Genomic DNA, 27,827 nt, shown 5'->3' with positions numbered 1-27,827 from the left:
ATGAACGAATGCACCTTTTTACTGAATGAATGGATGAATGTATACAATAACAAATGATAAAGGATAATAAAAATGATGATGGATAATCGACACTATATGAATGCCTTATTAAATGATTTAAAACAATCAAAGACAATTGAATCCCATGAATGAATCTAATTGTTTATGATTGATGCAATGCTACAAAATGATTAATGAAAACTAAATGGCAAGAAAATGAACTATATGCAAAGTTAAAAAAATGACATAAATTTTTAATGCAAAATGCAACTAAATGTTTAATGCAAGATGCAACTAAATGTGAGGATGATATGATCATGAGGAATGCAAGGTTTGTAAGACTTTGCATGCATTGATGATGTATCAGAGTACTCGATCGTGATTGTATCCAAGACCAGCTTAATTTTCTCATTTTTGCATATAAAACCTCCATATGAATAAGTGAACGGATGGGTGATATGCAACGGAATGCAATATATAAACAGATGAGATGAAATGATGATCCATAGTGCTCTATTTTCATCATTGAGCTTTAAAATGTTGGAAGAGAATACAAGCATCTTGACATAATGATTCAAGATGACCTGAGTATTTCTTTCATGGATTTTATGTAGCAAGTTAATACAAACGACTTGATATAAGGGATCAAGTCGACCAGAGTATTGCTTGCGGAACAGACAAGGATTATCTCCTTTCATGCATGACTTGGATCGTCCTCCTTGATCTTAGGCTGATCATATCCTAAGACAAGTGCATACCGTACTAAGAGATAACACCTTTATCCAGTTTGGATGAGGTAGGAGGAACCAAAGGAAGAGCATTGTACCTGCAAACAAACAGTCTATACATAAAGAATAAAGAATATGGATCCTTGGTAATGGTTCATGCTCATATGGTCGAGGTATATGCTGTAGTCAGCAAGCCGTAGTGATCTATGACTGTATTTTTGCCTATGATCACATAGCTTAGTGAACTTCCCACGTAGACACCATTAGTACATGCCCCATAACTTCATCGGAAATAATGCGCAAACGATACAAAATAATGCTGCACGATCCTGATACAGATAAACGAATGATTGTACTCACAAATCAACCAAGTATCTGATAGCTTAACATAATGTTCTTGTCAAAGAAAACACCATTTGTGTCTTTGTTTTGGTATGGAAGGATGCATCCTTGTTTTAAAGACAGTTTGGATTGTTGATGTTGATTGTTTGGTTGATTGGTAAATGGTCATTATGTGAGTAGTTTGTCAATGTTTATTTTGGTATTTGCATGGATGGGTATGTACAAGGTGTTGTCATGTTTTTGTGTGATTTTTCAATGGTTTTGTCGATGTTTTTGGATTTTGAATTGTTTTTGAATGTTTTTGGTATTTTTGCGAGATATTTTTGAATGTTTTTGGATTTTTGATGATTGTTTGAATGAAGAACTTAATGAATCATAAGACAATGTAGAATCCACTTCCATCAATAGGTTAAAGGCATTGCCCCCAGTTTTAGACATGACTATGAAAAAGCGGGATGCAAGCTGTATGGAGTACTATCATAATTGCAGAGGAATAAAAAGCCATGGTTGATGGATGGATGGATGTATGTATGAAGTAGATGTGATCGCAACAAGTCTGAAAGACAATGAAGCCATATCCTTTACGAGTAGCGCCTGTTTTCCAGGTTTTCACCATCGTACTTACCCAAGGTGCCACCGGAGTGGTTGTTCACTGTTTGGATGCATGACTTTTCTTTACTTCTTTTTTTTTTTTGAATGTTTTTGTATTTTCTTCAGGACATTTTTTTGAATTTTTTTGGTATTTTCTGATATGCAGGGGAGCCTGATGCTCTGTACACCTTAGGTATAAAACCGTTTGAGGTGCATGCTATTGATTGGATCTGCAAGCGGTTCTCCTTCTGATGTAGCCAATGGATATGCCCCGGACTCGAACACAGCAGTGACAACATATGGACCTAGCCAGTTTGATTCAAACTTGCCCTGATGTTCTCGGTTTGGTTGGTTGTGAGGATTCTCTCGTAGAACAAGATCACCTACCTCAAATGTACGAAGTCTAACTCGGTGATTGTAGCTTCTGCTCATGCGCTGCTGATAGGCTTTGAGGTGATTATATGCAGCTTGTCGTTTCTCATCAAGTAACTCTAAGTCCTGAAGATGTGAGACTCTGTAAGCTTCATCATCAATGAGATTGTGCAAGGAAACCCGTAGTGACGGTATCTCAACCTCAATAGGCAAGATAGCTTCTGCACCATAGACCAATGAATAAGGAGTTGCACCTGTAGGGGTTCGAATGCTGGTTTGATATGCCCATAGCGCTGGATTTAGTTGAACATGCCAATCACGGCCGGCATCATTGACTGTCTTTTTGAGGATCCTTAATATGTTTTTATTGGATGCTTTGGCCTGACCATTGCCTTGTGGGTAATAGGGGGTGGAAAAGCGGTGTTGGATATGAAATTTCTCACAAAGCTCACGGACATCTTGATTTTTGAAAGGAAGACCGTTATCTGTGACGATGGACATGGGTACACCATACCGACAGATGATGTAGTTGAGGATGAATGAGGCGATCTGCTTGCCGGTGACTTGGGTAAGTGGAACAGCTTCGATCCACTTTGTGAAATATTCGGTGGCGGTAATAATGAATTTATGGCCATTGGATGAAGACGGATGAATCTTACCCACAAGGTCAAGGCCCCATTGACAAAAAGGCCATGGTGTCGTGATTGGTTGCAGTTCCTGAGCTGGTGCATGTATCAGGTCACCATGAACTTGGCATTTCTTGCACTTCCTGACAAAGTAGTAGGAATCTTTTTCCATAGATGGCCAATAATATCCAGCTCGCAGGAGTTTCTTGGCTAGTGATGGACCACTTGAATGAGTCCTGCAAATTCCTTCATGTACCTCCTCCAAAACCTTTGTTATCTCACCTTGTTCCAGACATCGAAGGAGAGTACCATCAAGACCACGTCGATATAGGGTTTCGACAATAATGGTATATCGAGCAGTTTGGCGAATGAAGGTTTTTCGTTGGTTATTCGATTGGTTGGGAGGAAGGGTGTGATTGCGGAGATAGGTGTAGAACTCACCATACCATGGGGATTCAGAACCGACAAGGCGACATATCGTTTCAGATTTAGGGATATCATAAGCGGGGATCCAAAGTTGTTCTACCAAGAACTCGTAGCGTGTTGAATTCTGTGGAAGATCTAGGAGAGATGCGATGGTAGCCATAGCGTCAGCAGCTCGATTCTGATCTCTTGGTATTTGCTCAAAAGCGATAGTAGTAAATGATGCCTTTAGATTGTCCACCATTTGCTTATATGGCATGAGTTTATCATCCTTGGTCTCATATTCATCTGTTGCTTGTCGAATGACTAGTTGGGAATCGCCATATACTTGCAGTTCTTGTAATTTCCATTGGATGGCTAACCTGAGTCCTGTGATCAAGGCCTCATACTCGGCTATATTGTTTGTGCATGGAAATGTGAGCCTGTAAGACTTCGGGATGCTATCACCTTGAGGTGTGATAAACAAAATGCCTGCCCCCGAGCCGTGCCTAGTGTATGAACCATCAAAATATAGTTTCCATGGTTGTGCTGCTGTGATCATGAATATCTCCTCATCTGGAAAATTGGAAATAAGAGGATGATCGTCTGTGAGTGGTGCATCGGCCAACTGATCTGCAATAACTTGACCTTTGATAGCTTTACGGTCCATGTACTCAATGTCAAATTCACTTAGAATCATCACCCATTTGGCCAAGCGGCCTGTCAATGCTGCTTTGTTAAGTAAATACTTGAGTGGATCAATCTTTGCAATGAGTTGTACCTTGTGTGTTAATAGATAGTACCTCAATTTAGTGGCTGCTAAGATTACTACTAGGCAAGCTCGTTCAATAGGTGTGTAATTGAGTTCATAGCCAACCAGTGTGCGAGAGATGTAGTATACAACACACTCTTTGCCTTCTGCATTATGTTGTGCTAGTAATACACCCAATGTTGTACCTGTTGCTGAGATATAGAGTAACAATGGTCTACTTGGATCTGGTGGCATCAACAATGGTGGATTCATGAGATAGTTTTTAAGCGTCTGAAATGCTTGTTGGCATCGGGCATCCCACTGAAAGCGGATGTTCTTGTGTAGCAGATGTGTAAATGGGTGACACTTATCAGCCAATTGTGCGATGAATCTTCGAATGGATTGAAGGCGTCCTTGTAATGTCTATAGCTGACTGATATTCTTTGGAGGTGGCATGTCCATGATTGCTTTTACCTTTGCTGGGTCGACCTCAATACCTTTGCTTGAGACAATGTATCCTAGAAGCTTCCCGGAGGTCACTCCAAAGACACATTTCTTTGGGTTGAGTCGAACATGGTATTGTTCCAGTCTATCAAAGATTTTATCTAAGATGTGGAGATGCCCATCTCTGGTGAGTGATTTTGCTAGTAAGTCATCCACATAATCTTCCATCATGGTATGCATCATGTCATGGAAGATGGTGGTCATTTCTCTTTGATAGGTTGCTCCTGCATTCTTGAGGCCAAAAGGCATTACATTCCAGCAATATGTGCCCCATGGACATGTGAAGGCTGTCTTATGTTGGTCCTCTGGTGCGATCTTTATTTGATTGTATCCTGAAAAGCCATCCATGAGTGAAAGCATGGCATGTCCTGCTGTCAGATCCACTATGATGTCGATATTTGGTAGGGGGAAGTCATCCTTAGGACAGGCCTTATTTAGATCTTTGAAGTCGGTACAAATGTGGATGCACCCTTTTGGTTTGCCAACTGGCACAATGTTGGAGATCCATTCTGCATAATCAATTGGTCTAATGAAACCAACATCCAGGAGTTTCTTGAGTTCTGTTTTGACTAGCACTGCAATCTGAGGATGCATCTTACGAAGCTTTTGCTTGACAGGTTTGGCTCCTTCTGCTACGGTGAGGTGATGCATAACTAAATCAGGATCAAGCCCAGGCATGTCTGCATATGACCATGCAAAGTTGATCTGACGCTTCTGGAAGAACTCTATAAATTGAGGCTCTTCCTCTAGAGTGAGAAGAGATGCCAGATGTATGATATGAGGATTTTCAGGAGTCCCCACATTGTACTCTTTGGTTTCCTCGATGAGAATTGTTGATCGTTCCTGTTGTGTATTATCAGGGAGAATGTCAAACCCTTCATCCTCAGGCGCCTCAGAGAGGTTTTCACCGTTGGATACGCTCTTTCTTTTTACTTTTGTCGGATCAAACAGTGCCACAGTGTGGTTTTCACTAGAAGATCCATGTTTTAATGTTATATTTTTGCAGCTGAAAGGTTTGGCATCCGCCCCGAAGTATGTTGCGCTATTAAGTTCAATGGCAAATCCAGCTTTGTGATCCCTGCTTGGTAGGTTATCCCTTAATTCCAAAAAGTCAATGATGGCCTCATCGTTTTGGAAGAGGTCAAGACATGGGGGATTTGGCTGGTTCCATTCGATGAGTTCGGGGTGGATAATGGGCATTACTTCATCGATCAGGTTAAGTTCGTTAGATGTATCAGTGAGGGTTAAGACAGTGTGGTGAAGGTCATTGATGGTACTCTCCCTGTCAGAATCAGGCGTAGGGTGAGACGTAGGGTCTGTGGAAGATGTTTCCAGCTCAGGAACCCAAGTGGTCTTTATCTGTGCTTCTCCGTAAACAGGGATGTCTTTGCGGGGCGGAGGTGGTGATGTGTCTTCCTCATCTGAAGTGTTAAGTTGTACATAATCAAATTCCCACTCATGTGAGTCGGTCTCTGAGTCACTTTCCAGCATCCGATTACTATACCATACTGGGATGTCTTTTGAGTTAAACACTGCAGGTGTGATCGGTTGATGTACCTTTGTAGATGAAATGATCGGTGCTGCAGGAAGTTTGATGGGGATAAAAGAATCTGGCATAGGAAGTATCGACAGTGTTGACTTAGTGGCTTCTGCGGGAACTGCTGGTACCATAGATGCTGCTAGGGGTTCTGATACAGTTGCTGTTGCTAATGGTGTTATTGATGTGATGGGTGCTGTGGATGGGATTACTGGTTTGATTGGTGGGATGTTTGGTATTGTAGATGGTTGCATTGGGGTTGTGAGCCTCGATGGGGCAGTGGGGATAGTGCTTGATGCTGCTTTGATAATAAAAGGTGTCCTCTTTGCAGTAGGTTGACATAATGGTTTGCTGGGTTTTCCTTTGAACTTGAGTTTAGGAAAGATCTCTTTTTCAAAGCCTAGGCCTGTATTACCTTTGGGTTTGAATTCTGGTACTAGAGGTTCATGTCGCCCTTGTTTACAATATCCCAAAGCACTCTGACCATCATACCCCATTCTTTGCATAATGAGGAGACCTTTGCCATACTGGTCTGTAGGAAGTGTAACTCGTGGTATATCAGTGGTGATGGGATCTTTATAGATCCATTCCACCAGGTCCTCATCTTGTGTTTCTTCCTCTTGACTCTTTCCAAGAACGAATGGCGTCAAGGCACATGCTGGTATGTTTAGTGGTTGCTGGAGTACCTGCTATGGTTTACCATGAGTTCTAGGAGAAGTGGGTATTTGTCCCACACAAAAGAGTTGACTCAAGTTGTATTCCCCAGGACCTTCCTCTGTTATCTTCATCTTAAGTTTTTCTTGCTTGGGTATAGTGGTGTTTGAACTGGCAAGAGAGGCGGGACTTACATATGATGTGGAGGAAATGGCTTCCCTATTATTAGGAACAGTAATCTTTGGTTGATGGTTGATATTATGGCAATATGCAAAGGGATTTGCATCGCCCAGGATTGTGATCTCTGTACCGTTATGTGGGAACTTGATACATTGATGGTAGGTAGATGGAACAACTTGCATGGCATGTTTCCAAGGTCTCCCTAATAATAGATTATATGGCAGAGGAAGGTCCAGAACCTGACAAATTATGTGCTTTACCACAGGATCGACTCGGATTGGTAGTACCATAGCTCCTTTGGATGAACGCTCTGCATCATCATAGGCCTTGATGGTGATCTTCTTGCGAGGATCCACTGATTCTATTGCATATCCCAATGCTGTGACCAACTGTAGTGTGCAAATGTTTAGGCCTGCTCCATTATCGATCAAGACTCGCTTGATCCTGTGTTGGTTCATAAAGCCTTCAATGTGTAGCGAAGCATTATGAGGTTGTTGGAAAGAAGAGTTGTCACTTTCGGAAAAAGTGAGACAAGGTGATGACTTTAGATTTCCAACCATGGCTTGAAATTGGTCCGTATTTAGATTTGCGGGGACTGACGCTTCTTGGAGTGCTTGATCCAAGATAGTTTTATGAGAGGGTGACAGACGCAAAAGCTCCAAAATGGATATAAGTGTAGGGGTTTTGTCTAATTGTTCCACAAGATTGTACTGCTTTGGGACGGAGGTGGTGCCTTGTGGAGCTGCCTTGATGGTGACCTTGCCACGACGTGTAACAACATTGCAATTTGAGGTGGGATTTTTGAGGGTGATAGTTGCAATTTGTTCATTGGCATCATATAGGTGATTTACAGTGTAGTTATACGCAGCCTGCGTATAATCAGTGGTATCAGTGCCTCGCCGGGAAGTGGAAGGACCTTTTTGATCTTGTGATGGAAGTGGATTCTTGAACATTAGATGATCATTATTGGTTGTTTTTGGGTCATGTCCTTCAATTTCAATTTCTCCTCGATCAATAAGATCCTGAATGAGATCTTTCAATCAGTGACAATTACTTGTCTTGTGTCCTCTTCCTTGATGGAATTCACAGTGTTCAGTATCTCTCCACCATGCCGGTTTGACCTGAGGCTCATAGTTTGATAGCTTAGGTAGAGTGACCAAATTTTGGGAAATGAGTTGTCGCAACACTGTGTCAATGGGTTCCCCTAAGGGAGTGTATGTTCGTTTTTGTTTTTGCTGACGAGGTCTTGGTTCATCATGAGACGTGATGCGACCTTGATTGGAAGGAACATTTGTGTTATTCTGAGGTGGAGGGTTTTGTCCTGCAAACCGAACCACAGGTTGTGCATTTTGGATAGTTCGAGCATCCACAACCCCATCGTTGACGATATTCTTATTCTTGTTCCAGAAGTTCGGTTTATCACTATTGAAGCGCGGGCGAGGACCATCTTTTGGTTCATTAAAGATTTTGATGAGTCCTTTCTTGATGAGTGCCCTTTCACATTTTAAACCCTTGGTGATCATATCGTTAAAAGAGTCTGTGTCTTTGATATCCAGGTGAAATTCCATTTCTTCGTTTAAGTTGGAAATGAAAATTTCCACTAGTTCTCATTCAGGTAACTGAAGAGAACGTCTGCTAGACATTTGGCGCCATCGTTGCAGGAATACTGAGAATAGTTCACCTGGTTTTTGTTTGGTGTTGCACAGATCAGCCATGGTGATGTCGCGTTCAATGTTATGAGAGTAATGAGATAGGAACTTCTGGATGAGTTCCTCAAACGTTCTAATGCCACCTGGTAGTCGGGAAAACCATGATGTGGTTGTTCCTCCCAAGCTTTGGGGAAAAAGGCGCATTAGGTAGGTGTCTTCATATGCTACTTCGAGACAAGCCGAGTGAAATTCTCGGACATGATCGCGGGGATCCCCCTTTCCTCTATATTTTTCAAATTTGGGTGTTTCGAATCCTCGTGGAAAGGGTGGCATGTAAAGATTCCTATCAAAAGGATAGGGACAAATGTCATTGAGTGAGAATTGGTTAGTCTTGACACCACTATGAAGCTGTTGGGCGAGATTCTCGACTTGTTGCCGCAACATCTCCATTTCATTTGGAGGAGGAGGTGGTGGGTTACCTCGAGGGATGTTATATCTGATGGGATCTCTACCCCTTTCCTCCTCATGACGACTTTGTCTTTCTGATGCTTGTCTTAATTGGGCAAGATCAAAGTCTGAGGGGAGTTTGGCTCCTTCTTGAGTGAGTTTTAAGAAGTGAGCATCCGCATTACTCCTGAGTATTTCGTCAAACAATCTGTTAAAGAGAGGGTTATGCTGAGCCCTTTCTATTGTTGCAGGAGTAGGAGTACTTGGGTTTTCGTCATTTGCATTTCCTCCAAGTGCTTCTTGGAATTCATTGAGATTTTCCTCTTCTTCTTCTTCTTCTATTTCTATTTCTTGTTGCCGTGACTGTGATCGGGTTTGAGCCATTTTGTTTGAAGTTGATTGAAGATGATGATGAGTTGTTTGATGAAGGATTGATGATTTAGTGGATTGGTGGTATGTAGATCTCTAACACTTTTAAGGTAGATGTAACCAAAATTCCTTCTTTAAATTGCTTGCTTGTTTTGATAAGATTTGATGTGATAAGGTGTAGATAAATCTGAGATGTGTTATAGATTTAACTACCTAGTAATGAGAGGATTCACTCATGAACTAGTTTTAACTTGCGTAGATGTGTCTCTTAGGATGAGCTTATCCTAGATGTAGAAACAATCTAAAAAGTGATGTGATGTGTTTGATTTCAAGCAATATCTAAAAAGAGAACTTGGAGCAAGAACCTCTTAATGTTTTAAGAGTTGGGATGGATTGATGATGGATTGATGATGTATGAGTGAGATGATGGATGAAAATGTTTTCAACTTCAATAAAAACTTTGTGTCACAAATGGGACAAACTCTACCTCTTCCCTTTCAGGTGTTGGAGGTATTTCTCGAGCTGTGTTGTAGGTGATGCAGATGTTGGGGAAAAAGTTGGGATTAATCTTTCCTCCTTGATTTTTGTGATAACTCAGAGCTCTATATTGCATAAAAGCTCTGTGGTTCAATGATTCTGAATCAAACTCGTTTGTTTTACCTTGAAGGTATAGACACATGCGATGTAGAAAGACTATATGGGAGACAAAGATTTGTCGATTGATATAGAAGAATTTCCTCCTTTTGATTAAAGCCTTTGAGCTCAATGGTCTTCTTTTCAAGTTGATATTCTGATGACACTTCTTCTTTCGCAAGATGTGAAGAATGGTCATAAAAGTTGTGACTCTTTGTTGTTTGTACCTTGTTTTTGATGTTTTTGGTTGTTTTGACAGATGTTTGGTTGGATGAATACTTTGTTTTTGGGATTGATTTTCTGATTTTTCTTTGACAAGAAAACAAAGCAAGCACACAAACACAAGATTGTAGCCTCAAAGGCACAAATGAGTATAGGTCTAGATCAACCCAATCCTTGGACTTGTTTTTGACCCTTCTTCTAGATGTATTTTAAGATGTATTTCCAAAGCTTGAAGTCGGCTCAATTTGCACTAGGTCTGTAAAACGAACACACTTCAAACACTTTTTATCCCTAAGGTCAAATGGCCAGTTGTGATAAATTTAGCCCACATCTTGATATTTCTTCGACTTTGGTACTACATACCTAATGAATCCCGCCGTGGCAGGTAAGGATGTGATATACTAAGTCTTGCATGAGCATAACAAATAGATGATCCCTATGATGGGGGAGTCACCACTTTTATCAAGCCACAAGTGACTTTTCAAAAAGCTATGTTTCTACTCAAGGAAATATGTATGGTGAGTATCTTGGGAGCAAAACCATCTATGTTCTTGCACTAAATTATATCTCAAATATCCTCAATCAATAGAACAGGTGGGCTACTACTTAAAGGTGTTTAGTCATGTTCGATGTTTTTGGACATAAGTTCATTCTGCAGTGACTCACTTAAGAGCCTTGTAACTGGTGGTGGGGCCCATTTGTCCTTTCGGCCAGTTACACTGTAGGAACAGCTATACCCAAGGCTATAGCTTTCGCTCTCACCTGATTTCTATAGCGGCTCGAAGGATTTACCGCTCGAGGTCATTCCCAAGAGTATCGATCCCTTGGTAGGCCTCTCTTAAAAAGATAAAATTTTGAGTGTTACTAACACTTTTCTCTTGCACCTAGGACCACGAAAGCCAAGGGAGAGGATAATGTGTGTTAGAGGTAGGACCACTCGACTGACCTTTGTGCACAAGCGTGCCAAACACCAAATTCACTTGTTCTTTTTAATCCATCATCGCAATATGATTTAACTATTTGGAGATGTTGCTCCAACAGTCATGGTGTTCTTTTTAACTTCAAAAACAATGTGTTTTGTAATCTAGAATTCGGAAATCCTGGTCAACTTAATGAAAAACATGTTTGCATGAAGTAAAATCGCTTGCAAAAATAAAAACAAGTGGATTGTGTATTTTATTTGCACCAAAATTTGAAGTGTGGTTTGTAAATTTTTTAGTTTGATGCAAGAAATGAAACTTTGTGTGTTGATTTTAAGCACCAAAATAAAGATGAATCTTAACTAGAAAACAATGGAAATTTGTTTTTTTTTTTTTTTTTTTTGTTCAAGTTTTAAAAGCACCAAAATGAAAATTTTATGATTTTTAGGGGTTAGTTTTAACCTGCAAAAGCCACAATTTGTTAGTAAAATTTATGTCCAAGGGGGGGGGGCTTCCACAAGCCTAAGATATTCAATTTTTCGGTTACAAGGCGACTTGGACAACACTCTATCGCAATAGTGCTAGTCTGTGTTTTGACAGAAGCGCTATTTTACACAGTAGCGCTAGTCTGCGTTTTAAACAGAAGCGCTAATTTAGACGGTAGCACTAAAAGAACAGAAGAGACAGAAAGGCAAAAGCGCTAGAAGTGTTCCAATAGCGCTAGAATAATCACAGAAGCGCTAAAACAATTCCAAAAGCATCGAAACTTTTACAATAACGCTATTGTAAAAACAATAGCGCTAAAAGAAAAATTGTCGGTAGCGCTAGAACGTGTTCAATAGCGCCAAAGCGCGACCTGTGTGACACTTTCAAAGAGCAAATATGTTAGTTTTTTTAAAAACAGATCAAAAGGTTGCGTGTTCGATTCACGTCGGGTTCACCAAATGACGCCCTCCTAAATGGCACAAGGTTAGTAAATGATAAACAACACCAAAGACACAAAAACCGTTAGTGTTAGTCAATCAAAAACTAATCTAAAAAGGCATACCAAGAGAGACACTAAAAGCATGCTAATGTATCTAATAAACGAAATAAAGATTATGAGGCATCTCCAACTGCCTCTTAGCATGGCCTTAGCTCCTTCTCCCTTGTTCCTCTCCTCTCCAGGTTCCAAAATAGTGTAGCTCTCAGCGGCTTTTTGCACTATGGATGCTTATGGAGGATTGAGATTGTAGTATAGCTCTAAATGTGAAATGAAAAGCTAATACTAATCTATTGATGCTAAAATGATATATTTTAACCAAAATGATAAGATGTTAGATTGATTATGCTAAGAATGCTCTCTAAAATATCTATAGCTTAGATGCATGCAAGTTTTCAGGATCTGGATTATGAAGGAATGGGCTCTATTTATAGAAAAAATGGAGCAATGGATGGCCAGGATTGAAGGGTTTAATCAAGGGTCAAGCTTGAAAGTTGGGGATCCATGTGCACAATTGGCACCAATAAAATAGTGACAAGTGTCAACACAAGATTGGGTTGAGAGAAGAGGTTGGAGGCATTAAAGGCTTGAGAAGACCTCATGGTTATCTAAAGGCTAAGGGTCAAGTCTAAATTAAGATTACCCACTGGATTAGGAGTTAATGCAAGGATAAACCTTTGTGCAAATGATTAAGAGATAATCATGGTCAAAGCATTAAAGGCTTGATGAGACCCTTGGGTTGGGTAGAGGTTGAGTCAAAACAAATGTTTTAACCATGTAGGAGGGTTTGGGTTAACCATTAATGGTTATTGGAGACTTTGTGGATTAAGTGGTTGAAAGTTGGAAGCCTTTAATGGTTATCCAAGACTTTGAGGATTTTGAGAAGTGACTTCCCTTTGCTTAGGAATGTGACAATATTTAGGGGATGGATTAGACTAATTAGGAAGGGGTTAGAAGAATCTAGAAGGGGATTAGATTTTGCAAGTGGATTTGGTGGGTGAGGGAAAATAGGATTTTATTTAAAATAAAAATTCATTTATTTCAAAATGTGTGCAAGTTGCATTTGTAAGAAAATGCAAGTGGGGTGGGGATAATGATTTAAATAAATATTTTATTTAATTTATTTAAAAGAGGAAAAGGGATTCTAATTAAATAAATAGATTTTATTTATTTAATTGATTTGTATTTGGCTTAATGAATTAATTAAAATAAATTGAATAATTTATTTAATTAATAGAAGAATGTTTGGAGATGAATTAATTAAATATTTATTTAATTAACTGATGGCTAGTGGATTTTTAATCAAATAAATACGAAATATTCATTTAATTAAAATGGACAGATTTGTGTGACTACAAAATTCACCTAGGAAAATAGCATTTAAAGCTAGTGGCTGGATGAAAAGGACAAAGCGTTGACTTTGTGGCTAATCATGATGATTAACCATTAATGACTCATTAGGAGAGGGATTAGAGGAAATGTTAGGTGGGATTAATATTTGTAGGAGAATTTAACTAGGAGAGAGAATGAGTGGAGAGAATAAAAAATTAGAAGAATAATGTTAAGTGAGTTTAGGGAGTTTCTAGAAGAATGAATTAAGAAGATGATTTGTAGGAATCATGTAGGTTAACTAATTAATTGAAATTAATTAGCTAAGAGGAAGATTTGTGAGGATTTGATTTTTTTAGAAGAATAAAGAAATGGATTGATTTATTAAATAAATCAATCATATGCTATAGTGACAATATTAATTATATTTAATTAATATTGAGAGGAATTTGAATTAACATAATTAATTAATTAATTATGCGAGGAATTAAAAATAATTAAAATAATTATTTTTAAGTGTCTATATTTTGCCCCTCTTTGAAGCGAGGTGTGATGACACATTGATTCAAAGAATAATCTTGTTTTGATGCTGATATTGGTTTGATAGGATGCCCCGACTCTTGATTGATAGATTATGGTATGGTGATGCCCCCTCGGGAGATCAATTGAGGTATTTGATCTTTGGAGTTTTGCGAAATTGATATCCCGATAGATTTGATTTGATTCGATTGATAAGATCTAGATTCAGTCTGGTTTCAAGAATAATTCATCCTGTATAAGACAAAGATGATCAAAGTGTCTGGTTTCAAGAAGGATTCATCCTGTATAAGACATGATTGATCACAATATCTGGTTTCAGGAAGGATTCATCCTATATAAGACATGATCGGAGTGTCTGGTTTCAGGAAGGATACATCCTGTATAAGACATGACTGATCACAACGTCTGGTTTCAGGAAGGATTCATCTTGTATAAGACATGATTAGAGTGTCTAGTTTCAGGAAGGATACATCCTGTATAAGACATGACTGATCACAACGTTTGGTTTCAGGAAGGATTCATCCTGTATAAGACATGATCGGAGTGTCTAGTTTCAGGAAGGATACATCCTGTATAAGACATGACTGATCACAACGTCTGGTTTCAGGAAGGATTCATCCTGTATAAGACATGATCAGATCACAACATCTGGTTTCAGGAAGGATTCATCCTGTATAAGACATGATCAGATCACAACGTCTGGTTTCAAGAAGGATTCATCCTATATAAGACATGACTGATCACAACGTCTAGTTTCAGGAAGGATTCATCCTGTATAAGACATGATTAGATCACAACGTCTGGTTTCAGAAAGGATTCATCCTGTATAAGACATGACTGATCACAACGTCTGGTTTCAGGAAGGATTCATCCTGTATAAGACATGATCAGATCACAACATCTGGTTTCAGGAAGGATTCATCCTATATAAGACATGATTAGAGCATCTAGTTTCAAGAAGGATACATCTTGTATAAGACATGAATCAGAATCAAAATTGATTATGCGAGAAAAAAAAATAGAGGAAGAAAAATTAAGGTGGAAGGGATAGATGAGGAACAAATATGAAGCAGTCATGAGGTATTTGGAAAGAAGAATACGAGATGCGAGACCGCAGAGGAAAATGGGGGCAATTGAGAACTCCATGGGATTATTGAGTTTAGGATTTGATGGAATGATGGTGAGATTTTGTGCACAACAAATGTGGAGAGCCAACCTAATTTGATGTTGCCCCGAGTGACTTTCACCATTGATTATAGAAATCAGGATGCCATGAGAAACGCAGGGCGTGGACTGACTCTATAGACAAACGGGAATTTCTTGCACACAACAATGCAAGTGTTAAGATACACTAATGCAGAGTTGTGGGTTCGTGCAAGGAAACCCTCAAACACACCGACACCTCTTGTACATGAGAAGGTAAGTGTTGATAAACACTAGTACCAGGTCGCCGATTTATACAAGAAGGATCCAAAACATGCCATACTATGAAATATGCCCCAGTATGCACCTATCATAACGTACCTGGATATGGAAGAACCCAGGCAATCGTAAATAGTGGCAGTCGTAGGGAAAAAGTTGCAAGCCTATATGAAAAGATCTAACAAAATCTAACAAGTCTCTTCCTTGTGACCACATGATACCTATTGCCAAGAGTAGAACTAGGATGGACTTGGGATTGTTTGTCAAGACTTCTTGAAGCTTACACACAGAGGCATAAAATCTCAGTTTCAATGTGACATTCCTTGTTCATGACTCAGGCGAAGACTTCATCATCATACGCATGTTTTATTGGGAGGCGGAAAAGAATGAATGTTGCGCATGGGTGGGCTGGATGGCAGATGATTTGTAGTATCGACATGATAGACAGTGGATCTGGTTATTTACCTTGGCGTCTGCATAGAGGTTTTCACCAAGGTACTTGTCCATAGCGCCACCAAGTGGTTTTCACTAATGGACGAATTGTTTTTTCTTTCTGTTTCTGATTTTTTAATTTTTTTGTGTCATAAGGTGCCTGTTTGCCAGGTTTTCACCAAAGTGATGATTTTTTTAGGATCTTTTTCTCTTTTTTAAAAAAATTTTTCTTGATTTTTTTTTTTTTTTGACAATTTAAGACTTTTTGAGGACTAAGCATAAAATCTTTTGAGGTGCATGATATTCATTGGATCATCCAAAGGATCGCCTTTAGGAGTAGCCAACTGATAAGCTCCTAATCCATATTTTGCTGTGATTACATATGGTCCAAGCCAATTAGGCTTGAACTTGCCTTTCTTTTCTCTTTCTTGTAGATTTTTCTGATTTTCCATGAGGACAAGATCACCAACTTGGAATTCTCGGGTTTTGACTTTTTTATGATAACTCATGCGCAGACGGTTTTGATATACCCGGAGATGATTCAAGGCCTTGAGGTGCCTTTCATCTAACAATTCTAGCTCTTGTAAGCGAGCAATTCTGTATTCTTCCTCTGGTAGGATGTTTTGCAGCGATACCCTTAGAGAGGGGATCTCGATCTCAAGGGGAAGGATGACTTCGGAACCAAATACTAGGGAATAAGGAGTGGCACCTGTGGGGGTGCAGATGGAGGTGCGGTAGGCCCACAATGCAGGATGGATTTGGAGGTGCCAATCACGACCTGCTTCATTGACTATCTTTTTGAGTATTTTTATTAGGGTTTTATTAGAAGCTTCAGCTTGGCCATTGCCTTGGGGGTAATATGGAGTGGAGAAGCAGTGTTGGATGTTGAATTTTTGGCAGAGTTCTTTGACATCCTGGTTCTTAAATTGTTTACCATTATCTGTGATGATAACTTTTGGGATGCCATATCGGCAGATTAGGTAGTTCAGGATGAATTTGGATATTTGCTTGCCGGTGGTGAAAGTAAGAGGGATAGCCTCTACCCACTTGGTGAAGTATTTGGTGGCGGTGATAATGAATTTATGTCTGTTGGAAGATGAAGGGTGGATTTTTCCAATGAGATCGAGCCCCCACTGCGAGAAGGGCCATGGTGTAATGAATGGCTGCAATTCTTGTGACAGTGCATGAATCTTGTCGCCATACTACTGGCAAGGGATGCATTTCTTCACATAATTGTATGCATCTTCTTCCATTTTAGGCCAATAGTATCCTGTTCTCAAAAGTTTTTTAGCCAATGTGAGTCCACTTGAGTGTGCCCCATAGATACCCTCGTGTACTTCGCGTAATGCCCATTCTGCTTCTTGTTTATCTAAACACCTTAGGGGGGAACCATCAAAATGCCTTCTGAACAAGGTGTCTGCAAGGATGGTGTAATGGGCACATCGACAGATGAAGGTTTGTTGTTGGGTTTTGGTGAGGTGTGGGGGAATGGTGTTGTCTTTGAGGAAAGCGAAGGTTTCTTGGTACCAAGGGGCCTCGGGACCAATGAGAACACACACCATTTCAGACTCTAGTAGGTCGTACATTGATATAAACAATTGCTCTACCAAGAACTCGCACTTCTGACTGTGTGTCGACATTTGAAGGAGGGAGCCAATGGTGGCCATTGCATCTGCAGCCCTGTTGTTTGTTCGTGGGATTTGGTCACACTTGATTGCCATGAAATGTTGCTTAAGATCTTCAACCATGGTACGATAGGGAAGGAGTTTATCATCTTTTGTCTGGTATTCATCATTGACTTATTTTATGATGAGTTGGGGATCACCATAGACTTGTAATTCCTTTATTTTCCAGTGGATAGCCAAGCGTAAACCTGTGATGAGGGCCTCGTATTCTACTATGTTATTGGTACATGCAAAGGCTATCTTGTATGATTTGGGGATGCCATCTCCTTGAGGTGTGACCAATAATATTCCTGCCCCCGATCCATTTTGAGTGTAGGAGCCATCAAAATACAATTTCCATGTGGAGGATGTGGTAACAGTCATAATGAACTCATCTAGTAATTCTGTGAGAAGAGGATGGTCACCTGGAAGTGGAGCTTCAACCAACTGATCTGCAATGACTTGTCCCTTGATTGCCTTTTTGTCCACATATTCAATGTCAAACTCGCTTAATAGCATGACCCATTTGGCGGTTCTGCCAGTGAGAGCAGCTTTGGACAAGAGATATTTAAGTGGATCAATTTTAGCAATTAATTTTGTCTTATTATTTAGCATATAGAGTCATAGTTTCTGTGTGTTGAACACTTATGCCAAACATGCTCTTTCAATGGGGGTGTAATTCAGTTCATATCCTACCAACGTCTGACTGATGTAGTAAATGGTGTGTTCCTTCCCTTGATCATCTGTTTGCGCCAATAATGCCCCCAATGCCACTGCAGTAGCACATATATACAAAATAAGGGGTTTTCCAGGAGCAGGAGGCATCAATATGGGAGGTGATGCTAGATATTCTTTTAATTTCTCAAAGACCTTTTGACATAGGCAATCCCATTTAAATTTTGTGTCTTTATGCAATAGATGTGTAAATGGATGGCACTTGTCTGCTAGCTGTGAAATGAAACGCCTGACAGACTAGAGTTTTCCCTAGAGAATGCGTAGTTGTCTGAGAGTTTTTAGTGGAGGCATTTCCATAATAGCTTTTACCTTTGTGGGATCAACCTCGATGCCTCTGCGGGAAACAATGAATCCCAGTAGTTTTCCCGATGTGACACCAAACACACACTTTTGGGGATTTAGGCGCAGCTTGTATTTTTCCAATCTTTCGAAGATCTGTTTTAGAATGGGGATGTGTTCTTGTCTTGTCTTAGATTTTCCTAGCAGATCATCCATGTAGTCCTCCATAATTTTGTGCAAGAGGTCATGAAAAATTGTTGTCATTGCCCGTTGATACGTAGCTCCAGCATTTTTAAGGCCAAAAGGCATAACTCGATAACAGAAGGTACCCCATGGTGTTGTGAGTGCAGTTTTATGCTGATCCTCATTTGCTATCCTGATTTGGTTGTATCCAGAAAATCCATCCATTAGCGATAACATTTCATGTCTTGCTGTAAGGTCCACAATCATGTCTATATTGGGGAGCGGGAAATCATCTTTAGGACAAGCTATATTTAGATCTCAGAAATCTGTGCAGATGCGGATGCCCCCAGCAGGTTTGCCGACAGGTACAATGTTAGAGACCCATTCAGCATAATCTATTGGTTTGATAAATTCTGCGTCTAACAACTTTTGCAGTTCTGCCTTGACCAGGAGTGTAATATATGGGTACATTTTGCGCAATTTTTGTTTTACAGGTTTTGCATCTGGGCAGACGGTAAGAGTGTGAACCACCAAGGCAGGGTCCAACTCTGGCATATCGGAATAGGACCATGCAAAATTGATTTTTACCTCTGTAAGGAAGTTGATGAATTCTTGTTTCTCGATTTCTGTGAGGGATTTGGCAATGAGCACATTTTTCGGAATGACCTCGGTGCCCATGTTGATGCTGTCTGTTTCTTCTATCAACAAATTTGATTTGTCCTGTGGAAGGTAACCAATGGTAGGGAGGTCAAATCCCTCATCGTCAAGTGCCTTTTCCAGGTTTTCACTTTCAGATACGCCCTTTGTTTTTATTTCTTGTTCATCCAAAGGCACCTTAGGGAGGTTTTCACCTAGGGAATCATATCTTTTTCTTTTATTATCTTTTTTGTGGCTAAGGGCATTGACTTGACTACCAAAGTATCCCTTTTTGTGTAGTTGAATACCCTCGATTCTGCTACAATCTTCCATATTTTGCACTGTTAGGAGAGCAATGAGAGCATTATCGTCGGCACAGATATCTAAAGTGGGTTTGTCTCATTGGCCCCAATCAATGAGTTCAGGATGGACAAGATGTAGCTCATGTGAAGTGGGAGGGGTTACGCGGGTGATGGTATTGATGTAAGCGTCCAAGAAGATATCTTTCTCATATTCATAAGGCATTTCGTGGAATTCCTCTTCGTCAGCGCTTTCAATATCCGAAGAAGGACTAGAAGGGTCACCAACGATAGTAATTTTAGGCACTGGGGTGTACCCCAAGCCTCTGTTGTATCTATAGGAGATAGGATTTATGGGTATTTTTCTTCCTTTCTCCTCTGGTCCTAGGCTGTGTCCTTTGTAACCCATTTTCAACTATGGCAGATGCTTTTGGGTACATTTATTTGGACATTCTTATTGGATCTTTATCTTCTTCCCTGTACAACCATTAAGAGATATCTGCTTCAAGGCTCTCGTTATCAAGTGGGCCCCATTGCTGGAAGGTGGTGTTTTGGCATTGCATGACTAGTTTTGGGTCCTTTTTTATCTCTTTTGGTTTGCCAAATGACTTAGGAGAGAGAGGGAGGTTGCCTATTAATAAGACGTCCTCCAATTTGTATTCTCCACAACCATTGTCCAAGATCTTGATTTGATTATTTGGTTGGGATGATGTGGAGGCAACATTTGATGTGTTAGATGGAGACGTTGGCAAGGGTCTATTTAGTGGGCAATGATACGAATGCTTCCCCTCTAATAGTTTGCAATATTGAAAAGGTTGGGGATCACCTTTGATAGTGATCTCTCTTCTGTTATAGGGGAATTTGATGCATTGATGATAGGTGGAGGGTACGACTTGCAAGGAATGAATCCATGGCCTCTTGAGGAGAATGTTGTAGGGGAGGTCAAGATCTAGTACTTGGCAAGGGGTTTCAATTGTAATGGGGCCCACTTGAAGAGGTAAGGTGACCACACCCTTTGAAATTCTTTCTGCATCATCATATGACTTTATTGTGATCCTTCTTGATGTGTCTATCAGATCCTCAAAAAGTTCCAATTGTTTTATTAATTTGTATGTACACAGATTGAGCCCAGACCCACCATCTATAAGGATACGTTTGACCTTGTGCTTGTGGATAAGAGCTTTGATGTGTAAAGGTTTGTTATGGTCTTCATCTGTGGGAGCATCTTTGGAGTTAAATACAATGTGTTGTTGGGCAGCAAGATTTCCAATGAGGGCTTGGAATTGGGTGGCGTTGATGTTATCTGGAATGCGTGATTAGAGAAGGGCTTGTTCCAAAAAAATTTTATGGACCAGGGAGGTCTTGAAAAGTTCCAAAATGGAGATCTGTGCGAGTGTCTTCCCAAGTTGATCAAGGAGGTCATATCGACGGGTGGAAGACATGGGTGGGGGGTTTGGTGGGGGAGGAAATCCTTGGATGGTGACTCTTCCTCGACGTGTAGTTGCATTGTAGTCATTCTAGAAATGGGAGGTGGAAGGCGTGGCGCCTTGAATGACTATCCGAGCAGGATTTGGTCTGCTTTGGGAAGAAGGAGGATTAACTCCTTGGATGGTTATGACATTGACATTATTATCTGCAGGTTCAATGCGACCTACCAAAAAATCAAAACCGGTTATGTGATTAGCGTAGTCATAACCCATTGCATTAGATGATGAGCCTTTTCCTTTATCATGCTTCGGGAAGGGTTCCTGGTACATTTTGAGTTTGTCATTGTTATTACTAGGTTTTGTATTTGCTATCTCAATCTCACCTCTATCAATGAGATCTTGTATGTAGATCTTCAGTTTCATACACTTTCGTGTATCATGTCCCTTGATACGATGGTATTCACAAAACTCATTTTCATTATACCATCTTGGTTTAGGTTGATTGGGGTCAAACAGGCAAGTGATTGGAAAAACCACTATACCTGCTTGGACAAGTTTTTGAAACACCACTTCAATAGGCTCGGCCAGAGGAGTGAAATCTCTTGGAGTCATGTTATTCGATTGGGGTGGTGGTCCTTGGATTGAGACATTGTTGTGAAGTTTTTGGGATTGATTTTGGTTGTTGAATTGATGATTGTTGGTGGTGGATTTTGGGGGAGCGGCCATAGTTTGGACCCGCTTTGCATCAGTTACGCCATCATTGACCACATTTTTGTTTTTGGACCAGAATTTTGGCTTGTCGTTATAATAAGAGGAAGAACTTTGTGTTGATTTCTGGTAATTTTTCAAGGTTCCTTCCTCCAACAAGACACGTTCGAGGGTGAGGCCCTTATCTGTCAATTTTTGGAAGGATTTGATACATTGAGATATTAAAGGTCTTGAAAGTTTAGGCACCAAGTTTTTTTGGAATAGTTCAATTTGATGTTGTTCTGGCATGTCCCACTGGAATTTCTTGATAAGATGTCGCCATCTTTGTAGGAAATTGGCAAAGGTTTCTCCGAGCCTTTGCTTTGTATTACATAAGTCCATCATAGATACATCATTACCCATGTTGTATGCATAGTGGGCCACAAATTTTTCTGCCAAGTCTAAAAAAGAGACAATGAAACCTCATGGTAAAGATGAGAACCATGCCAAGGCGTCTCCCGTGAGACTCTTGGGAAAGAGTCTGCGAAGATAAAGGTCACTATAGGAGACTTCTTGATATAAGATGTGGAATTCTTGGACATGGTCGCGGGGGTCTCCTTTGCCTTCATACTTGGTGAATTTAGGAATCTCAAATCCTGGGGGATATAGTGCAACTGATATAGACGGGTCGTAAGGACAAGGGCAAAACTCTTCAAACGAGCGAGTTTTCCTTTTATTAGTCCTTTGTTTCATGTCCTTGATGATATTCTTCATGTCTTGAATTTCCTTGATGAGGTCTTGTTGTGGACTTTGATATTGATGAATTGTATTTGCCCCAAGAATTGGATGAACCAAAGAAGGTGTACCACCACCAATATATTGATATGATGAGGAGGTGGGAACGTGGGATGTGATGACCGATGTCGCTAGGGTTTGAGGGACAGTTGGTTGCCGTCCGCCAACTGTTGTGACGGGCTTGAATACGGCCCGGATAAAATTTGTGACATTGTTGGGAGGAAGGGAAGTTTGTGGAATAGAAATTTGTAGTTGAATAGAAGAAGGTGGTATAGAAGTTTGTTGGAGAATGGATGAGATCGGATTTGATAGTGGTATGGATGGTAAGGAGGAAGAAGGTGGGATGGAGACCACGGTGGGAGGTACCACAGGTGGCATTGATTGAGCCTGGATGATTGATGGGGCAGCAATTGATTGAATTTGAATAGTAGGTGCAACACTTTGTGTGGGAGCGAGGTCTCCTTGTGGTTGTTGGGTGAGAGTGGATCTATTAAATTCAGGTGGAAGTTGAGCTCCATGTTCAAGGAGAGTTTTTAGAAGTGCAGTAGGATTGTGTTTAATAAAATTTTCCATCATCTCTTGGTTATAAGAATCCGCTAGGAAAGTTTGCACTTCTGGACAAAGTTCATCTTGGTTAACCATGTCAAGATTTTGACTTTGATCTTGATCGCTAGGTTGCCCACTTTGTGTATGATCTTGCATGGGATCTTCATACAGGACACCAATGTCTAACATGCCATATTGTTGTTCAGCCATCTTTTTCTTTTGGGATCGAGTTGCGACCATACATGATATTTGTGATGAAAAGACTTAGGAAAAATGTGATGAAAGGACTTAAGAAATTTATGATGAAAGGATTTACAAAATTTGAGGATGAAAGGACTTAAGAAATTTAAGGATGAAAAAACTTGAGAAATTTGTGATGAAAGGATTTAAGAAATTTGAGGATGAAAGGACTTAAGAAATTTGTGATGAAAGGATTTAAGAAAATTGAGGATGAAAGGATTTAAGAAATTTGAGGATGATTGATGAAGAAGGTATGGCAGTGATGGTTTAGAAGAAATTTGATGACTAGGTTGTCTTTGGTATGAACATGAATGATCGATTCGAATGGCAAGTTGTATGAAGGGATACGACCACCCTGATTTGGACAATAGTTGGTGTTTCAAAGGACAAACTTGAATGTTGACGTGGAGGATAAACTCTTAGCTTCTCTCTTGGGCTTATGAAAAATGGGACGGACAAAGTTTTGACGCAATTTTGGACTTTGTGTGGGTAATGACTTGGACAATTGTTTGTGTCTTGACAAATGTTTTTGCAAAGTGTTTGGGGATAGTGATGTGTTTTTAGTCTACTCTTGGCAAGTATGTATCAAACAAAGCAAACACAGTGATCAAATGCATATTATATCAAAGACACTCATGCTCATATACAACATTCTTAAGGTTGGCAAGGACAATAGTCATTGAACCCCAACTGGTTTCCCATCTACGCTTACCCAGAGTGGAAACTTAGATGCTTGACCCCACTAGCTCCCCTCCACGACACTCACTTCTCAGGGCAGTCAAGCATCAATTCCCATGAAAACTCCTCATGGCGAACTTTGTGTCTCTACCAAGGGCCGTAAGAATATGGGCCGCTTCAGAGGTCCGACCTCCTGCACCAATGACTAGAAGGTTTTTGGCCCCTATGAACAAGGTGTTTAGTAAATCTTCCCGTTAGGAGCTACCCTTCGAAGTTGCGCAAGCGCTATTGAGGCCTATAGCCCAACGAAGCACCAAGAACTTAGTAGTCACGCAAGCGTGATTAAGATCTCTAGGATCCTACTAAGCACCCAATGTGAGAGTGAACTCTCATATAGCCCCAAACATTAACCCTTTCGTAGTCAATGACCTATTTATTATAGTGAGTTGGGAACCCCAAGTCCAGGTGTACTCACTTGGGTCGTTCCCCTCTTACCTTCTCAAAGAGCAAGTTGGGAGGGTAGGCCCGCTAGAGGTAAACACACAATCAAACAAGAAAAGGTTGGAGGGTCTGGATTTCTGATCGTCTAGTAAGACAAGAGCATACTTTCCTACCTTTACGCTTTTCTTAAAGACACATAAGACAATGGTTCATTCCATTTTAATTAATATCTAGGTGCCTAATTTAAATAAATGCATAATATTTGGTTGAATCAGCTAGGCAACCTGCAAAACCACTTGATTAGTAGTTTGAAAAATAGAGTCTTCAAAAAGCGTCCTACAAAACAACTTGATTAGTAGTTTGGAAAAATAGAGTTTTCAACAAGCGTCCTACAAAAAACAACAAAATGACAAAAATATTAATTTTTAAAATTTTTTTGGGGATGAATAGAAAAACATAAACAAAATTTTTTTTACTAATGACAAATGTGGATTTGAAGAAAGCTTTGATGGGTAAATGGGATTTGACTAGGTTTTTGCCACTTTCCAAGGGATAGGCAAGCGAAAAATGAGGATTTTGGAGGAAAGATGAAGGAATGAGAAAATTTGTCAAAGAGGGGCAAAGAAGCAAAAGTTGGAGATGGATAATATGGGAAAAATTTGGAGGTGATTGGATAAAAGGGGAAGAAGTTATGACAAACCCTAAAAATAGAGAAATATGGGATTTAGGCTTCAAAAAGTGGATTTTTGGGATAAGGCCTCCAAGGAAGGAAATGTGGAAAATGGAAATGCGGAGAATCTGGTGAAGTTTGGAGGAAAATGGAGTCGAGATAAAGAAGATATGGAGAAATTTTTTTACTTTTTTTTAAATTTTTATTTTTAACCTTAGATTTAACAAAGCAGAAACTCTAAATTTAACAAAGCAGACAGAAACCCTATATTTAATAGAGCAAAAACCCTAAATTTAATAGAATAAAAAAAATGTCAAAGGTCCGGATTTCTGATTGTTTAGATAGACAAAAACATAATCTCCTACTTTCACACTTTCCTACGGTCAGACAGATTATATTTAAATAGAGCAGATAACAAGAAATGAAAAATAAAATAAAATGCAAACTATAGTTAGCGCCTAAAAATTTCAGACAGTAACACTAAACAGATAGAAAAGTGTCAAAGGTCCGGATTTCTGATTGTCTAGATAGACAAGAGCATACTCTCCTATTTTCACACTTTCCTGCGGTCAGAGCATACAGTCGCGCTAAACAGAATAGAAAAGTGAAAGGTCTAGATTTTTGATTGTCTATATAGACAAGAGCATACTCTCCTACTTTCACACAAATTATAATTAAACAGAGCAGATAATAGAGCAAATAACAGATCGGATAACAGGAATTCAAATTCCCACAAAAACGCTCGCACTAATCGCAAAGCTATCGTGTTGAAATTGAAACAGAAATAGAAAAAGAACAGAAACAAAAATGAAACAGAAACAAAAAAGAAGCTGTTGCGTAGAAATACAGAGCCGCTCTTCTAGAACCTGCAAAAAAGATTTTTTTTTTTTGCAGTCATGCTATTCTGGAACCTGTGTCTCACAACTCACAAAAACCTAAAAAAAAAAATATTAGTTCTTAGGGACGTGGGTTCCACCGGGCGTGCCAAAATGAAGAGGGGAAAACAGATTTGAAGGTCAAATGATCAAAACATACAGAATGCTAAAATATCATTAAAAGACTATTTCACCTTGCTATTTTACCTTCTCCTTCAGATTGAGCTTGATGAAGTGAAGACGCCCCTTGGTAATGCTCCACTTGATGTGCTCCTTTGATTGCTGGATGTGGATGGCTCTTCAATGTTGTGCACAAATGGAATGGATTTGAAAAATGATAAGAATGAGATGATCAAGTTGCCAAGATGATTTCCTGAGCTCAAAAAGGCAACATAAATTTATTGGATTTCAAGATGTTTTGAATGAAGGGATGGAGCCCTATTTTATAGGAAGAGGAGAGGAAAATGAATGGCTACGAATGGCTAGGATGAATTCGAGATGAAGGGATAAGATTTACTTGTGAGCTCACACAAGGTCCAAGAGAGGGTGTGGAGACCAAGAAATATGCCTTAAAGGCATTTCGTATCTCCACACTCCACAAGATGCATTGGAGGAATTAAAAATTCTCCAAAAAAGGATATCATGGAGATTGGAGGAATAAAAAGGAATTAAAAATTCCTTGGGAGAGGGGATGCTTAGAGGAATGTGTGATTTCAAAAATCTTACATTCACCTAGGAAAAGAGCATTTAAAGCTAGTGGCTAGATGAAAAGGACAAAGAGTTGACTTTGTGGCTAATCATGATGATTAACCATTAATGACTCATTAGGAGAGGGATTAGAGGAAATGTTAGGTGGGATTAATATTTGTAGGAGAATTTGACTAGGAGAGAGAATGAGTGGAAGGAATAAAAAATTAGAAGAATAATGTTAAGTGAGTTTAGGGAGTTTCTAGAAGAATGAATTAAGAAGATGATTTGTAGGAATCATGTAGGTTAACTAATTAATTGAAATTAATTAGCTAAGAGGAAGATTTGTGAGGATTTGATTTTTTTAGAAGAATAAAGAGGGATTGATTTATTAAATAAATCAATCATATGCTATAGTGACAATATTAATTATATTTAATTAATATTGAGAGGAATTTGAATTAACATAATTAATTAATTAATTATGCGAGGAATTAAAAATAATTAAAATAATTATTTTTAAGTGTCTACACCACCATTATTGCATCATGCCTAGAAGGTGACATGGGTAACCCTTGCACAAAATCCATGCTAATAACTTGCCACTTGTGTTGAGGTACATCGTGCAATTGTAACAATCCAGTTGGATGTCTATGTTTTACCTTTACTATTTGACACTCCAAACATTTAGCCACATACTTGATAATGTCATTCTTCATCCCTTGCCAAAAGTATAACTTCTTTAGATCTGCATAAAGTTTATTAACTCCTGGGTGCCCTGAATAAGGGGCATTGTGAGCCTCCGACAAGACTACTTCCCTTAAGTTCCCTGAATTAGAAATATAGATTCTATTATTGTATCTGAGCAACCCATCTTCATCTAATGTATACCCTTCAATCTTAGGATCGGTTGGATCGTATTCTAAAGTCAATTTGACTTGCTCATACCATGGGTCATGTCCTTGTTCATCTATTACTTGCCTTTTGAAAGAAGTTTTGAATGTTGCTATAGTCATCAAGTGTCTCCTCCTACTTAAGGCATCTGCCACCCTATTTTCCTTCCCCTTAATATATTCAATTTCAAAATCATATTCACTTAGTAACTCTAACCACCTTCTTTGTCTGGCATTTAAGTGGGGTTGGGTAAAGATGTACTTTAGTCCTTGGTTATCTTACTTTAACTCAAAGGGCTTCCCTAGTAAGAAGTGTCTCCATTTTTGTAGGGCATGCACAATTGCTGCCAACCCTAAGTCGTGGGGTGCATAATGGACTTCATGAGTCTTTATCTTTCTGGATTCGTAAGCTACTACCCCTTCATCTTGGACAAGTACTCCTCCTAAACCTTCAATAGAA

The sequence above is a fragment of the Cryptomeria japonica genome, chromosome 6 (assembly GCF_030272615.1).
Source record: "Cryptomeria japonica chromosome 6, Sugi_1.0, whole genome shotgun sequence".
NCBI lineage: Eukaryota > Viridiplantae > Streptophyta > Pinopsida > Cupressales > Cupressaceae > Cryptomeria > Cryptomeria japonica.
The sequence above is the reverse complement of the archived record's forward strand: the minus strand, read 5'-3'. Positions refer to the sequence as shown.